The sequence below is a fragment of the Salvelinus fontinalis genome, chromosome 18 (assembly GCF_029448725.1).
Source record: "Salvelinus fontinalis isolate EN_2023a chromosome 18, ASM2944872v1, whole genome shotgun sequence".
Lineage (NCBI taxonomy): Eukaryota > Metazoa > Chordata > Actinopteri > Salmoniformes > Salmonidae > Salvelinus > Salvelinus fontinalis.
The window spans coordinates 29,644,385-29,659,978 of record NC_074682.1 but is presented as its reverse complement, the minus strand read 5'-3'; the positions used below and the strand labels follow the sequence as shown (position 1 = coordinate 29,659,978).

General features: G+C 43.7%; 1 protein-coding gene across 2 annotated transcripts in view; it reads right to left on the bottom strand.

Annotated features, from left to right (window-relative positions):
• LOC129815256 (contactin-2-like) overlaps nt 1-9,434 on the bottom strand; it is a 72,322-nt gene extending 62,888 nt beyond the window's left edge. Inside the window, exons 1-2 of one of the 2 annotated variants that reach the window (XM_055868888.1) lie at nt 9,336-9,434; nt 8,875-9,022 (exon numbers count right to left, since the gene is read on the bottom strand). The gene's annotated coding sequence lies outside the window, so the exon portion shown is untranslated. Of the gene's footprint in view, nt 1-8,874; nt 9,308-9,335 lie in introns of those variants that run through there. The other variant, XM_055868887.1, reaches the window with a different exon arrangement.
• Nucleotides 9,435-15,594: the final 6,160 nt, after the last annotated feature.

Here is a 15,594-nt window from a genome sequence, read left to right as displayed (position 1 = left end):
GGTCATTGTCCTGTTGGAAGGTGAACCTTCGCCACAGTCTGAGGTCCGGGGGTGCTCTGTAGCAGGTTTTCATCAAGAATCTCTCTGTACTTTGCTCCGTTCATCTTTCCCTCGATCCTGACCAGTCTCCCAGTCCCTGCCACTGAAAAACATCCCCACAGCATGATGCTGCCACCACCATGCTTCACCGTAGGAATGGCGCCAGGTTTCCTTCAGACGTGACACTTGGCATTCAGGCCAAAGAGTTCTATCTTGGTTTCATCAGACCAGAGAATCTTGTTTCTCTTGGTCTGAGTCCTTTAGGTGCCTTTTGGCAAACCCCAAGCGGTCTGTCATGTGCCTTTCACTGAGGAGTGGCTTCCGTCTGGCCACTCTACCATAAAGGCCTGATTGGAGCAGTGCTGCAGAGATGTTTGTCCTTCTAGAAGTTTCTCCCATCTCCACAGAGGAACTCTAGAGCTCTGTCAGAGTGACCATCGGGTTGTTGGTCACCTCTCTCACCAAGACCCTTCTCCCCTGATTGCTCAGTTTGGTAGGGCGGCTAGCCCTAGGAAGAGTCTTGGTGGTTCCATTTAAGAATGATGGAGTCCACTGTGTTCTTGGGGACCTTCAATGCTGCAGATATTTGTAGTACCTTTCTCTAGATCTGTGCCTCGACACAGTCCTGTCTCGGTGCTCTACGGGCAACACCTTCAAACTCATGGCTTGGTTTTTTCTCTGACATGCACTGTCAACTGTGCAACCTTATATAGACATGTGTGCCTTTCAAAATCATTTCCAATCAATTGAGTTTACCACAAGTGGACTCCAATCAAGTTGTAGAAACATCTTAATTTAGGATGATCAATGGAAACAGGATACACCTGAACTCAATTTTGAGTCTCCGAGCAAAGGGTCTGAATACTTATGTAAATAAGTATGTATTTCTCTTTTTAGTTTCTTATAAATTTGCAAACATTTCTAAAAACCTGTTTTTCGCTTTGTCATTATGGGCTATTGTGTGTAGATTGATGAGGGAAAAAATTATTTAATACATTTTAGAATGAGGCTGTAACTTAACAAAATATGGAAAAAGTCTAAGGGTCTGAAAACTTTCTGAATGCACTGTAGATGGCCTTGCCAAAATAGGCCTACTATGCCCTCATATACCTTAGCTGGCAACGTTGATATTGTGGTAGATTGTAAAGTCTTGACTGAAGGTTAAACAATTTACAACTCTTATTTGAACCCCATCATAACCATGAAGGGCTTGTCGTTGTGAGATGTATTGACATGTTGAAATCACGAGCTGTCTGTTTAAGCAACTAGCACACAGCTCAGACACCCATACATACCCCACAAGACATGCCACTAGGGTTCACTTCACAGTCCCAAAGTCCAGAACAGACTACGCGAAATGCACAGTACTACATAGAGCCATGACTACATGCAACTCTACTCCACATCATGCAACTCAGTCAAGCAGTAAAATCAGATTTCAAAAACAGATCAAACGGGCCTCCCCATTTTGGCGCAGTGGTCTAAGGCACTGCATCGCAGTGCTACATGCGTCACTACAGATCCGGGTTCAATCCCAGGCTGTATCATAACTGGCCCTGATTGGGAGTCCCATATGGCGGTGCACAATTGGCCCAGCGTCGTCCGAGTTAGGGGAGGGTTTGGCCGGGTGGGCTGTACTTGGCTCATTGCGCTCTAGCGACTCCCTGTGGCGGGCCAGTGCCTGCAGGCTGAGCCTCAGACGTCAGGTGAATGGTGTTTCCTCCAACACATTGGTGCAGGTGGCTTCCGGGTTAAGCGGGCGGGTGTTAAGAAGCGCGTTTTGGTGGGTCATGTTTCGGATAACGCAAGACTCAACCTTTGCCTCCCGAGCCAGTTGGGGAGTTGCCGCGATGAGACAAGAATGAAATTGAGGAGAAAAAGGGAGTAAAACACACACACAAAAAGGAGAAAAATACACCTAATGGAACAGCGTGGGCTGTGAAGAGACCCACACAGCATTCACTAACACACACACTCTACACACACATTTTAATATTGTTATTTTGCTGTATTATTGATTTTGTATTGTAGATATGATATGGTAGAGTAGTCTATACTAATGTGTTGTGTTAAGTATTGTTTTATTGTATGTAATTATGATTGGACCCCAGCAAGATTAGCTGCTGCCTTGCCGGGGGGGGGGGGGGGGGGGGGGGGGGGGGGTGAATAACAGTGCTTTCTATGAAAAGGGGAAAATGTGCACTTTCCAAAAGCATTACTGTACTCCTAATATTCAACAAATAGCATTCGTTTTTCCCAAAGGAATAAGCAGCCGCAACTCACATTTGCGGATCGCGGCTCAAGAGAGGCAAAACAGATGAATGAATTACAGAGCACATGTGAAAATAGAGTTTATGATATGATCAAAGAAAAAATAGCCTACATGAAAGTAAGAGAGAGAGAAAACATTGTTGTTTCTAGTTGACGTTAGTTACAAGTTAGTGTCCTGGCTTCGCATCGTTTCAAAATATTGACTTGTGACTGGAGCGAATGCCTTGGAGCTACTGTATGTGGGAGAGCCGGGCAGATCAGCTCAATCAGACCATGCAACTGAAAGACATCAATTCTGCCAATGAGAGGATTGCATGAAATATTCTGAACGAATGCATTCTTGTGATTGGACAAAACAGATGAAAAGGAGCTTCATGTCAAACCAAATGTCCATTAGTCTCACGTGGAATTCTTGTCTCGTTACATTTTCGTAGACTAAAATTAAAATAAAATTGTAATAGTTTGAGATTTTTTTTAAAGGGCATCCCATCATAGTTTTAGTCAGGAAAAATAGGTTGCTGACAATAATTTTTTGTCATAGTTATTGTTGACAAAATTAACACTGCAGCGTAAACACTAACCTTAAAAACCCCATACCATTTCATTACTTTATTTATAATGGTTTGGGCCACCTGGGACCATCATGTGACAAATACCTCCAAGAACTTCCAGGGAAGCTTCACGGGACCGTGACATAATGTCGCATGAACGTCCTAAAAACATTCCCGGGGACGTCCCGGGAACAACCGGGAAGGAGACAAAACCTCCAGGGGACCATGATACAAAAAATGTCCTGACATGGTCCTCAGTGACGTCTTGGGAACTTACATGGAACTAGAAAAAGGTCTCCCAGAGAATGTTCCCCTGGGACCATCACGGGATGTCCTCAGAACTAATAAAATGAAAGTCCTGAGAACATTCTACAAAGGTCCCGACATGGTCCTCTGTGATGTCCTGAAACTAGACAAATGTCCCCCAGAGAACATTCCCTTGGGACCATCACCAATGTTCAAAGAACGCTCTCAGAACATCAGAGAGATAACGTTGTGCCGAAACCCTTAAGGGGCCTAATGGGAACTTTGCAGAATGTCCTCAGGACCTTCACTGTTTGCTGGGTTACTGCTGTTCAGTCGTCATGTCAATTAATGCATCTATGCATGTGCATGTATTGTGTTTGTTGCTGTTTATAGTGTGTGGAGTCGTAAATGCTTTGACAATATATTCTGTCTGTATATAATGTTTATCGCCTATATTCACCATTTCACCGAATCGAATTCTGGGTATATGTAAATGTCCTTTGCGAATAAAGGTGATTCTGATTCTGAATGTTGCATACTGTAGCTATCTCAATCGTTATTTGAAATAATTTCGGTGACTTCACAGCAATTGCTAGCTAGCTAAAATGTAGCTAGCTAGATACAAATCCCCCTAGATACAACCATGTCTCATAGTCACTCCAGGAGATTTGTAAATGAAAGAGGAAAATAATAATATGAATTGAATGGAGTTTCCCATCTTCCCATTTAGAGTTTCTGGCACAGCACAGAACTCTCTTGGGTAGGGGGCAGTATTTTCACATCTGAATGAAAAGCGTGTCCAGAGTAAACTTCCTGCTACTCTGGCCCAGATGCTAATATATGCATGTTATTAGTAGTATTGGATAGAAAACACTCTGAACTTTCTAAAGCTGTTTGAATGATGTCTGTGAGTATAACAGAACTCATATGGCAGGCAAAAATCTGAAGAAAAAATTCAACCAGGAAGTGGGAAATCTGAGGTTTGTAGTTTTTCAAGTCATTGCCTATCGAATATACTGTGTCTATGGGGTCATATTGCACTTCCTAAGGCTTCCACTAGATGTCACAGTCTTTAGAACCTTGTTTGATGCTTATACTGTGAAGGAGGGGGGAATGAGAGCTGTTTGAGTCAGGGGTCTGGCAGAGTGCCACGAGCTCAGTTTTGCGCACTCCCGTGAGAGTTAGCTGCCTTCCATTGCATTTCGACAGAAAAAAGAATTGTCCGGTTGAAACATTATTGAAGATTTATGATAAAAACATCCTAAAGATTGATTCTATACTCCGTTTGACATGTTTCTACGAACTGTAATATGACTTTTCGTCTGAACTTTCACCTGGACCTAGTGCCCGCACCTACTGAGTTTGGATTTGTGTACTAAACGCGCAAACAAAAAGGAGATATTTGAACATAAATGATGAACTTTATCGAACAAAACAAACATTTATTGTGGAACGAATTCCTGGGAGTGCATTCTGATGAAGATCATCAAAGGTAAGTGAATATTTATAATGCTATTTCTGACTTCTGTTGACTCCACAACATGGCAGGTACCTGTATGGCTTGTTTTTGTGTCTGAGCGCTGTACTCAGATTATTGCATGGTGTGCTTTTTCCGTAAAGTTTTTTGAAATCTGACACAGCGGTTGCATTAAGGAGAAGTTTATCTAAAGTTCCATGTAAAACACGTGTATCTTTTATCAATGTTTATTATGAGTATTTCTGTAAATTGATGTGGCTCTCTGCAAAATCACGGGATGTTTTGGAGGCAAAACATTACTGAAGATAACGCGCCCATGTAAACTAAGATTGTTGGATATAAATATGAACCTTATCGAACAAAAGATACATGTATTGTGTAACATGAAGTACTATGGGTATCATCTGATAAAGATCATCAAAGGTTAGTGATTGATTTTATCTCTATTTCTTCTTTTTGTGACTCCTCTCTTTGGCTGGAAAAATGGCTGTGTTTTTCTGTGACTAGGTACTGACCTAACATAATCAGATGGTGTGCTTTCGCCGTAAAGCCTTTTTGAAATCGGACACTGTGGTGGGATTAACAACAAGTTTATCTTTAAAATGATGTAAAATACTTGTATGTTTGAGAAATTTTAATTATGAGATTTCTGTTGTTTGAATTTGGCGCCCTGCACTTTCACTGGCTGTTGTCAAGTCGACCCCATTAACAGGATCTCAGCCGATCTCGGCCGTAAGAAGTTAAATTGCCAACCATTTCAACATGTAGCAACAGCTCCATGCTTTCTGGTCTAATATACATTTTGTCGGAAGTGGGTTTTATACTGGAGTAGAAAAGGGGGTGTTCCATGACGCTGATGTAAATGTCTGTGCTCACAGGGGCGTGGCCACTGACTGATCAGAAGTTACTATGAAAAACATAAGTTTACCATTCAACATTTTATTACGTTTACCGGCAAGTTATTATAATTACCTGGTTTAATACATAAAAAATAAAAAAAATGATTACAAATAGAAAACGTATTCGATTTCCCGGTGTAATTACATTTCCCGTTGTTACAGAGCCTATCAAAGAGGAGGTTTAGAGCATCAAGTGGAGAAGGATGCGAATCACTGAGCTCTTCCATAGCCAATCAGGGCACCCCCAGAACCTTCAATACATTGACATGATCACCCCCATTGTCACGATCGTGTTGACATGAACGAGAGGACCAAGGCGCAACATGATTTGAATACATCTTCTTTTTAATAACAACGACGAAGATGAACACGACACACTATTACAACACTAACGAAAAACAACAAACGATCGTGAAAACCTCAAACGTAAGTGGACACAAACTACTTACGTCGAACTATACATATACACAAACAATGACCCACAAACAGCTAAAGCCTATGGCAGCCTAAATATGGCTCCCAATCAGAGACAACCGAAATCAGCTGTCTCTAATTGAGAACCCATTCCGGCCACCATAGACCTTCCTAGAACTACACCCAACATAGACACAGCTAGACACATACACTCAACACAAAACCATAAACTACAACAAACACCCCCTCTACCATATAATACCCCAAAATACACACATACCCCATGTCACACCCTGACCTAACTAAAATAATAAATAAAACAAATAATACTAAGGCCAGGGCGTGACACCCATAATGTGATAGTTGGTCTAGTCCTTCCCATAACCTTAACCTTAAACCTTTAACCTAACTATAAAGCTTAACCCTAACCTTAACCCTAACCGCTAATTGTGATGGACATCCACAAAATAATTCATACCATACAAAAAGTAACATATCATACTAAATGGAGTGTCTCGGATTTACGTACAGAATTATATGAAATGCTTTGAGACCAGGTTGTTGCACCATGCAGCCAATCAGTCTGTCAAGTTCAATTGTAGCCGTATAGTTCCCAATCTGAGAGGGTTCCATACAGAACAAAGCATTCCACCAATATTCTATCTGCTCTATTTGCCAGTGTAAGACAAAGCATTCCTCTCCCTTCTATCAGTTCTAGATCTAAGATTCTAGGACGTTCAGACATTCTGAAGGCTCTGCAGTGGTGCCATGAGTCACTGAGCAAAACATGCATACGTACATGCACGCACGCGCAGACACACACACACACACACGCACGCAATACAGACACACAGAGCTCTGACAGAGGACTGACCCCTGTGGTCCGCCCCTCGTTAGAGGGAGCAGAAGGAGTCTTTGAGCTAGTGGTGGGTCACCGAGACACAGAGACACAGCCAACGGGGGAAAGACAGATGCTCCGGCTAAAGGAGCTAAGCACGCTTAAGCATGGGAGGGCTAACCTTGCCAAGTTTAAAACGAGAGGAACCCCAGTACATCATCAGCAACATGAGAAGAAAGTGAATGTGCACAGCGGTCACACAGTGTCCAGGCCTCAGCCTGATCATTGCTGAGGTGGTGGTGATACAGCCTTGCTGGCTTTCACATAGGAAGACCGTGCTGCTGCAGCAACACAGAGATACAAAACTAGAGAGCTTCTCAAGGCTCCTCAACGCTGAGTAGCCTATTCACGCTGTAACAACACTATAGCTAACATCTCAATTTGAGGATTAGCATTGCTCTCCTCACCACAATGCAACACTGTCACAGGCTCACAATGCCTAGATTATGGTTCTTCCCAGTAAGTAGGCTACTATCACATCACTTCCCAGTAAGTAGGCTACTATCACATCACTTCCCAGTAAGTAGGCTACTATCACATCACTTCCCAGTAAGTAGGCTACTATCACATCACTTCCCAGTAAGTAGGCTACTATCACATCACTTCCCAGTAAGTAGGCTACTATCACATCACTTCCCAGTAAGTAGGCTACTATCACATCACTTCCCAGTAAGTAGGCTACTATCACATCACTTCCCAGTAAGTAGGCTACTATCACATCACTTCCCAGTAAGTAGGCTACTATCACATCACTTCCCAGTAAGTAGGCTACTATCACATCACTTCCCAGTAAGTAGACTACTATCACATCATCCTAAAGTAGCAGGTGTAGAAGAAATGCCTGGAACCAAACCCCCACATTCTGTTCTTGATGAGAATTTTAAAAACTGTTGGGGAGGTTATTTTGTCCACTGTTCAACCAATCCAGTAAATGTGAAGTAGGAGTTAAGACATAGTGTCGCATTGTTAACGTCCAAAAGTGGAAGTCAGGCTCTATCTTCAATTTCCCCTATAAACCTGAATGTATGGTAGTTGTTGGCAACTCTGCTAAGTTGCTATCACACCAACGCAAGCGTGGATGCTTGACTGTTTCTGCACTCAACATTCAAAACATGCTACAGTGTTGCTTTGCCAAATAGACCAGAGCAAAAAAAAGCATAAACATGCACCTTCACCATCCACTCGCAACTTGTGTGTTTCTATTCAATAACTTCGTAGTACTACGAATTTTATTAAAACGTACTTTAGAATTGTTCTGTTGATGGCACGGAGACGCTTTGATTTATTTTGGACTGACTGTGCTGTCGCTCGAGATAAAGAGAAAACTGAATAGGCTATTATTCTGTATGTTCTTAAACATTATATTAGTCATTTGATATGTACAGTATTCATAGATTGCATGTGCCCTTTCCCTTCAGCACTATTAGCCCACTCTCATGATTGCGTTCATATGAACTGTGGACTGTTTCCTTCCTCAGTCTACTCTACTTGACACGGCTGCTGGGTGAGTCGGATGTGTGTGCGTGCGCGTGATGCCGGTGGCATCAACTATAGGTTATACACCTGCCCGCCAGCCGTTCTCCTCAGCAGCGTATGATGAAGGTAGGCTGTGGGTATCCTATATTCACCGGGAGAAGCCGTGGGGTTTCTCCACCTAAAGGTTGAACTAAGCTGAGTTTCCCGTCACTTTAGCTGAGATAAAACCAAAACACAAGCTACCGTTTTAATCAGGGGGCTGTCAATGGAGCATGAACCATGCCCCTGTTTGATCCCGTAAACTATGGGAATAATCCATGAGGTGTCTCAAAACGAGATGGGGGGGGGGGGGGGGTAACTCTAGACCTATAATCATGCTAAATGGCATATAAATGCGTATCTCCATCCCACACACAGTTAGTGTGTCTAATGAGATAAAAACGGAAAACCAAACCTAAACAACCGCTCAAGCGACATCATGCATTTTGAAGCCCTTTCAACGACAGGTAAACACAAGGTTTAATCCGCACAATTTTTAGGTCAGACAACAAACACATTTTATCTGATAGTGGGACAGATAAATATAAATGCGCATTTACCTACCTCAATTAGCGGAGGAGAGCGAGCGTTTTTATTTCTTTCTCTCTGCTGGCGGAGAGATGCTGAGATGTGGGTTCACTCCGGCCAGAAGGGATGTGTAGACGGCTGATCATGCGCAAGAGACACACTGATGCAGCCCGCTCAGAACGCCCTGTAATAAAGGAGACCACACGGGATTTTCAGATAATAGAAGCGTCTCTAGCCTCATCTGACAGATCTTTGTTGTCCCTCCCTCTCTCTCTACCTCGCTCTCTCTCCCCCTCTCTCTCTATCTCCGTTTGTCGTCGCTCACGCTCTGTTTCCTGTCTCCCCCCCTTCTGCGCCACTCAATTTAGTCAAGCTGCAGCCCTTGTCGCATTAGGATGTCCTCTCTCTCTATCTCCCTCTCATTCTCTAAAAGCAGCCCGCTTCTTTTTCTTTCGCTGCTATACCCCTTTCCCACTTTTCTCCTCCCCTTCTCTCACCTTCTGTTCTCTTCTCCTCTAGAATGAAACGAAGAAAAACAAAACGCGCCTGCCTCTCATACGCAGCAGCTACTCATTTTAGAATAGGAGCATCGGTGATTCCCCTCCCTCCCCTTTCTCCCTTTCTCTCCCCCTCGCTGTTTCTCGACCGTGTGTGCTGCGCACCCGCCCCCCATCCCCCATACCTCCCTTCACACCTCACTAATGAACATCTCATGCCCCAATATGCACACAATGTCATCATGGAGTGGGACCGGCTGTCGCTCTGGGTGCTCAAGCGCTCTCCTTAAAATTATTTCCTCCGACTTTATTACACCAGTCTCATCTAGGAGTCTAGGCCTACACACACCTGAGCCCCGCTCCCAGCCTATGGGCCACATTAGGCCGCTGACACTCACAGCACTAATGACAAAAGAACAGGCACAATATGAATTAGAGCCATATATAGCCTAAGCTACATATGACTTCACAAGGAATAGTAACAGCAAAAATACAGTAATAAGACATGCACGTTTAATTTGAGCACTATTACAAAGCACATCCACACAGGCCTCCTGTAGAGATTAACCATGGGTTTGACAATTAGCACATACACGACACTATTAGACATTCCTAGACTAGACAGACTAGACAGAGAACTGCAACAAAATACATACTGTATATCTTCACGGTTAAGATAACACATAATACACCCATGTAGATCAGTGGTAGGTGAATTACTTACATGAGGGACACTGTATATGGGACAATTCCTTCATAGGCAAGTAATGGGCACGTTACTATGACAACGTTCAAATCACCATTGTTGCAGAAAGTCAACATCAAATAATGTGCCAAAGTGAGTGTAGTTGACATGAACATGTCCAAATTCTTACTTTCACCTCATTAACTCTAATAAAAAGAGGTCACGCATTAAATGTAGTCTGAAATGAGAAAGAAATGAATTCAACCCAATGTCATTTGCAGAATGTTAAAGTGTTGTAGGCGGCAGTAGCAGAGGTAGCAAGCATAGTGAGTGAAATGGAGTCAAACTAATTCAGTATGCAGACTCATAGTGTATCTACAGTATCAAACAGTGCAGGCCCGAGTCCAAGACTGTCATCTTGGCTGCAATTGAATCTCAGGGAGTGTTCAGAGTGGTTGCTATTATTGTGATATGCTGGAGCTGAAAGAGAGAGAGAGAGAGAGAGAGAGAGAGAGAGAGAGAGAGAGAGAGAGAGAGAGTCAGAGAGAGAGAGAGAGAGAGAGAGAGAGAGAGAGAGAGAGAGAGAGAGAGTCAGAGAGAGAGTCAGAGAGAGAGAGAGAGAGAGAGAGAGAGAGAGAGAGAGAGAGAGAGAGAGAGAGAGAGTCAGAGAGAGAGAGAGAGAGAGAGAGAGAGAGAGAGAGAGAGAGAGAGAGAGAGAGAGAGAGAGAGAGAGAGAGAGAGAGAGAGAGAGAGAGAGAGAGACACACTACAATTACTTAGGTTTAAAAATAAGCTCAACTGGACACCTTAATGAGGCAGTGAATGAACTGAGAGAGAAAGCACGCAGGGCATTCTACGCAATTAAAAAGCAAATTCAAATTGAAATACCTATTAAAATTTGGCTAAAACTAATTGAATATGTCATTGAACCAATTGCACTTTATGGCAGCGAGGTGTGGGGTCCACTTGCAAAACAAGATTTCATCAAATGGGACAAACATCCCATTGAAACCCTGCATGCAGAGTTCTGTAAGATTCTCCTACATGTCCAGAGGAAAACTACAAACAATGCATGCAGGGCAGAATTAGGCAAATATCCACTAATAATAAAAACTCAAAAAAGAGCAATTAAGTTTTGGAAACATCTAAAATACAGTGACCCCCTCTCATATCACTACCAAGCCCTGCAATACCAAGAGCTGAGCAAAGAAAAGAGTCCCCTCATCCAGCTGGTCCTGGGGCTGAGTTCACAAACCTGTTCTACTAACACACTGAAGCCTCAGGACCAGAACATCCAATCAATCAGAATAAACCAAATTACAACACAGTCAAAACAAAACTACATTGCTTATTGGGAAACACAAGCACAAGCACAGAGCAAAATGCAGTGCTATCTGGCCCTAAATCGACAGTACACCGTGGCTAACTATTTGACTATGGTTACTGATCAAAACCTTAGAAAAACCTTGACAAGTACAGGCTCAGTGAGCACAGCCTTGCCATTGAGAAGGGTAGACACAGGAAAACCTGGCTCCCTGTAGAGGAAAGGCTGTGCAACCACTGCACAACAGCAGAACCTGAGACGGAGCTGCATTTCCTGACAAAATGTCAAAAATATAAAACAATTAGAGAGTGTCATTTCCCCAAATTTGAAACTCTTATTCAAGGTTTCAAAGACCTCTCTGATGAGGATAGGCTACCCGTCCTGTTGGGGGAGGACGCAGAGAGCTGTGGGTTGGCAGCGCACTACATTGCTGCCTGCCATAAGTTGAGGGACAGTGTCTGACAGACCAATCAACCTGCACATGTACTCTACTGTATGTTTATTGTTATTGTTGAATGTATGGTTATTTTGACACTTAGTTATTGTTGTTACTGTTGTCCCGTTGACCATTTTGATTCTCATTTTTATATTGTAAATAAGCTTTGGCAATATGTACATTGTTACGTCATGCCAATAAAGCAAATTGAATTGAATTGAATTGAATTGAGAGAGAGAGAGAGAGAGAGAGAGAGAGAGAGAGAGAGAGAGAGAGAGAGAGAGAGAGAGAGAGAGAGAGAGAGAGAGAGAGAGAGAGAGAGAGAGAGAGACAGAGAGAGAGAGAGAGAGAGAGAGAGAGAGAACACCACCAACAGTTTCTTTAAAAAATATATTGAGTGTTTCTCTCTTTATACAAATGAAACTACACAATGTGTGAACAATCCACATTTCAATTGGATGCTGAGAAGATGAAATAACAGACAATGTAGACACGTGGGCCAGGCTGTTAAACTCTGTGGGCCACCCATTCTTTTTCAGACAAATCAATTAGTTGTTAGAAGTTTTTCATTGGAGAGGTTTATGAAGAAACCTAGAAAAATCTTGTTGATCTGTTTTACTGCATGGGGAAATTACTCAATAAAAAAAAAAAACTTGTACATATACAAATTGTTTTAGTTGTAATGCTTGGTCCACTCAAGGGGACTAAAACATGAACACTGTGCAACTGTATAAGCCAATTCCTAACAACCCAATGGGATATAATCCATATGAATTAAATCAACACTCAACACAAAAACAGCAGACAATCATATTCATATGGTTGTTACTTTATTAAATTGAAAAAATAAAGAAGCATCCACCACATTTAAATCTACCCGAATGTGTTTAGGTCATCTTACTTGCAGCTTACACATGATATACAAAAGTATGTGGACATGCCTTCAAATTAGTAGATTCGGCTTTTTCAGCCACACCTGTTGCTGACAGGTGTATAAAATCGAGCACACAGCCATCCAATCTCCATAGACAAACGTTGACAGTAGAATGGCCTTACTGAGGAGCTCTGTGACTTTCAACGTGGCATCGTCATAGGATGCCACCTATCCAACAAGTCAGTTCGTCAAATTTCTGCCCTTCTAGATCTGCCCCGGTCAACTGTAAGGGCTGTTATTGTGAAAACGTCTAGGAGCAACAACGACTCAGCCGCGAAGTGGTAGGCCACACAAGCTCAAAGAACGGGATCGCCAAGTGCAGATGTATGTAGTGCATAAAAATCGTCTGTCCTCGGTTGTAACACTCACTACCGAGTTTCAAACTGCCTCTGGAAGCAAAGTCAGCACAATAACTGTTCTTCGAGGGCTTCATGAAATGGTTTCCATGGCCGAGCAGCTGCACATAAGCCTAAAATCAGCATGCGCAATGCTAAGAAGTGCTGAAGTGGTATTAAACCCTCCACCATTGAACTCTGGAGCAGTGCAAACGCGTTCTCTGGAGTGATGAATCATGCTTCACTATCTCGTTGTACGATGTACGAATCTGGCTTTGGCATATGCCAGGAGAATGCTACCTGCCCGAATGAATAGTGCCAACTGTACATTTTGGTGGAGGAGGATTAACGGTCTGGGCTGTTTTTCATAGTTCGGATTAGGTGCCTTAGTTCCAGTGAAGGGAAATCTTAACACTACAGCATACAATGACATCCTAGAAGATTCTGTGCTTCCAACTTTCTGGCAATAGTTTGGGGGAGGCCCTTTCCTGTTTCAGCATGACAATGCCCCTGTGCACAAAGTGAGGTCCATACAGATATAGTTGTGGAAGTACTTGATCGGTGTGGAAGAACTTGAATGGCTGGCACAGAGCCCTGTCCTCAACCCCATCAAACACCTTTGGGATGAATTGGAACGCAGACTGCGAGCCAGGCCTAATCGCCCAACACCCGTGCTTGACCTCACAAATGCTCTTGTGACTGAACAGAACAAGTGCCTGCAGCAATGTTCCAACTTCTAGTGGAAAGCCTTCCCAGAAGAGTGGAGGTTGTTATAGCAGCAAAAGAGGGAACAACTCCATGATTTTGGAATGAGATGTACAACAAGCACTTTTAGTCATGTAGTGTAGATCATTTTGTCTTCATCTGCTTTTTATATTATATTATATTAAACCATGGCTCGCTTAATGAAATGAGCAGTGCAACCATGTCAGACGACATGTGTGTTTGTGGTAAAAGGGTTTCAAATTCATTTATTTGGCCCTGTTCTGGGAAGTACATTTTTTTCCCATCGTTCCCGTCTCTCTTTAAATGGCTGATGGATGTGCTCATTTTTCAGACCTAATACCCCTGAGCCTCCCTCGTCACCCATCCCTCACACGCTCCTCACCCCCTCTCTTTTCCCTCAGTGCTGAGCCTTCAAAGCTTCTCATCCCAAAACCTCTACCCCAAACTGTCTCTCTTCACCACTCAAACACAACTTCAGCCCCTCTCCTAAATCCATTTCGAGAGCTTAGCCCAAAAAACCTAGCCCCCTCTCCCCTCCTTCTCCTCCCCACCCGCCTCTTGATGTCCAAGCCTTGAACCTTCAAAGATTTGCGCAAAACCTCTCATCCCGTCCACTTTCCTTTCACACCCCCTTCACCCCCTCAAACCCAACCTCACCCCCTTTGCTCAGTCTTGATAACTTGGACCGAAACCCCTCAGTCTGCTACCTAACCCCCCCACTTCTCCCTCACCCCTCCCTCCCTCCTCCCTCCTGTTGAGAGCTCCCCCCACCCCCCACACGCACCCTGCCTGTCTCCCTGCTGTCGTATTCATTTTCATTCTGACTGCTTGGGCCTCGCGATCCTCCACAAATCACCTCCGGCCTGTCACATGTCAGACGCCACCATGGTGTGTCCGCGCACAAGCGTGTGTGTGTGTGTGGGCTGTCTGGGCTGAGATGGGTTAGACAGGGTGACATGATACAGTAGCCTACACGGTATTTCAGTCACTTAGCAGATGGAGCATACTGGGCTGGGATGGGTTAGACAGGGTGACGTGATACAGTAGCCTACATGGTATTTCAGTCATTTAGCAGATGGTGAATACTGGGCTGGGATGAAAAGGGATGAATAAGACAAGATGACGTGAAGTAGGACATTCATGAGATTCACTACATTCATTTAGCAGATGCTCTTACTTAGAGTCATTTACATTAAGTGTGAATTATTTATAGGCTCTATATTGCACGGGTTCCCAAAATGTTTCACTCAGGGACTCCTTCCAGCATTGGGGAACATTGGGCGGTGTCATGCTTGTGATTAAAGATGGACCAAGGCGCAGCGTGCGTAGAGTTCCACATCTTTATTAACCGTGAAACTTCAACAAAAAAAGAAACGAACAACGAAACGTGAAAGTCGTGGTGCACAAGAATACTCACACAAACGATATCCCACAAACACAGGTGGGAAAAATGGCTACTTAAATATGATCCCCAATTAGAGGCAACGATTACCAGCTGCCTCTAATTGGGAACCATACAAAACACTAACATAGAAATATTGAGCTAAAACATCCCCTAGTCACACCCTCACCTACTACACCATAGAGAACCAAGGGTTCTCCACGCACTGGAGGCCTGGTGCGTGGAGCTTGCACAGGTGGCACCGGAATGGTGACACGCACTTCAGGGAGAGTGCGGGGAGCTGGCACAGGACGTACTGGACTGGGGAGGCGCACTGGAGCGGGGAGCCGGCACAGGTGGCACCGGACTGGGGAGACGCACAGGAGGTCTGGTGCATGGAGCCGGCACAGGTGGCACCGAACTGGTGACACGCACTTC